Below are 2,407 nucleotides of genomic sequence, written 5' to 3'. Positions count from 1 at the left end.
GAGAGGGAGACACAGAATCTGAAGCAGGCTCCAGGCTCTGTGCTGACACAGGGCTCAAACTAGGAAATGGCGAGATGATGACCCGGGTGGAAGTCAGAGGCTTAAACAACTGAGCCACCAGGTGGCCCATTATCACACTTCAATGGCCAATTGGTACAAACAGTTCTGAGACTGTTCTCCCACTACTGCTTAAGACTGGGGTTGCAACTATTAGGGATAATATTTATTTAGCCTTCTGAGATTTCTGGGCACATTTGGTGACCTTGCCAGCTCCAGCTGCCTTCTTTTCCACTGCTTTGATGGCACTCATAGTAACCATATGTCTCATGTCAAGAACAGCCAAACACCTCAGAGGAGGATAGTCAGAGAAGCTCTCAACACTCATAGGCTTGCCAGGAACCATATCAAAAATGGCAGCATCACCAGATTTTAAGAACTTGGGACCATCTTCCAGCTGTTTCCAGAACGACAATCATTCTCCTTCAGCTCAGCGAACTTGCAGGCATGTAAACTGTGTGACCATTCAGCACAGGTGCATATCCAACACTGATTTGGCCTGGATGGGTCAGGATAATCACCTGAGTCGTGAAGCCAGCTGCTTCCACTGGTGAGTCATTTTTGCTGTCACCAGCCACATTGTCACGATGAACATCTTTGGCAGACACATTCTTGACATTGAAGCCCAAATTGTCCCCAGGAAGAGCCTTACTCAAAGCTTCATGGTGCCTTTCAACAGTCTTTATGTTAGACTTATGTTAACACTTACTAGAGCAAAGGTGACCACCATGCCAGATTTAAGAACACCAGTCTCCACTTGACTCATAGGGACAGTACCGATACCACCAATTTGTAGACATCCTGCAGAGGCAGTGCAAGGGCTTGTCATTTGGACAAGTGAGTGGCAGAATGCAATCCAGAGCTTCAAGCAGTGTGGTTTGCCTGGGATTGGCATCTTTATGGGTGACTTTCCATCCGTTGAACCAAGGCATGTTAGCACTTGGCTCACACTAAATTGGAATGCTGTCACCATTCCAACCTGAAATTGGCACAAATGCTACTGTGTAGGGGTTGTAGCCAATTCTCTTCATTTAGATGCTTACTTTCTTTTTTTCTTAAATTTTTAAATATTTATTTAGTTGAGAGAGAGAATGAATGGGGGTGAGGCAGAGAGAGACACACACACAGAATCTGAAGCAGGCTCCAGGCTCCAAGCTGTCAGCACAGAGCCCTCTGCAGAGCTCAAACTCATGAACCATGAGATCATGATCTGAGACAAAGTCAGACACTTAAAAGACTGAGCTACCCAGGTGCCCCACTTTCTTGAGATTTCCTCATATCTTTTCTGGCTGTATGAAGGCACAGTGAAATCCATTTTGTTAACACCAAAAGTAAGTTGTTTTACACCCAGTGTGTAAGCCAAGAGGGCATCATAGCCCCATCATCTGCTCACAGTCTGCCATTCTTGAGATACACGCTTCAAATTCACCAACACCAGCAGCAACAGTCAGGACAGCACAATCAGCCTGGGATGTGCCTGTGATAATGTTTTTGATAAAGCCTATGTGTCCTTGGGCATCAGTGATGGTCACATAATACTTGTTGGTCTTGAATTTCCACAGGGAGAAATCAATGGTGATACCACGTTCATGTTCAGCTTTCAGTTTATCCAAGACTTGACATACTTGAAGGAGCCCTTTTCCATCTCAGCCGCCTCTTCAAATTTTTTGATAGTTCCCCCTTTTTGTCAATCCCACCACATTTGTAGATCAGATGACTAGAAGTGGTAGATTTGTCCAAATCTACATGTCCAATGACAGCCATGTTGATATGAATCTTTTCCCTTCCCATTTTGGTTTAGGTTTAGTGGTGTTTTTCACACCTGTGCTCTGGCAAACCCACTGCAAAAGAGTACTCTAATTCTTTTTAAACTTCCCACCTTCCCTTGTTTATGTGTTGACTTCATTTTGGGGATGATTCGAGATAAGTCTGAAGCAGCTTTAACTTAATGTTTACCTTTCACAAGAATCTGGCACCAAGTTTCACCTTTTGATATGTTGGGAAGAACCTTCTAAATGTCATTATAGGAATGTTGAGAAGACCTCATGCTTCTTATGCCCCCTTCCTTCCCATTTCTCCCTCGCTTAATTGTTAATACCTGAAATTTTATTCTTTGAATTTGCTTCATTTAATATTAAAGTGCAAACACTCCTGGGAAGATCCAGTTACTCCTACTTTATTGTGAATGAGACACTAGACTTTGATAAGGAGGCAGAGATTCAGAACAAGAGAGCTGTGACAACTGATGCAGCTGTAATTGCCATAGTGATGGTAAAATGACTACTAAATGCACAGTCTGCTGTGCTACTCATCTGTTCTGCAGACAGAGAGTCACCCCACTCACCTGCAC

At 43.7% G+C, this 2,407-nt stretch overlaps 1 pseudogene; it reads right to left on the bottom strand.

Annotated features, from left to right (window-relative positions):
• Positions 1-223: 223 nt before the first annotated feature.
• On the bottom strand, positions 224-1,848 carry LOC144216438 (elongation factor 1-alpha 1-like; annotated as a pseudogene).
• Positions 1,849-2,407: the final 559 nt, after the last annotated feature.

Source organism: Crocuta crocuta, unplaced genomic scaffold (genome assembly GCF_008692635.1).
Source record: "Crocuta crocuta isolate KB4526 unplaced genomic scaffold, BGI_CrCroc_1.0 scaffold564, whole genome shotgun sequence".
NCBI lineage: Eukaryota > Metazoa > Chordata > Mammalia > Carnivora > Hyaenidae > Crocuta > Crocuta crocuta.
This window is presented reverse-complemented; position numbering and strand designations above follow the sequence as displayed.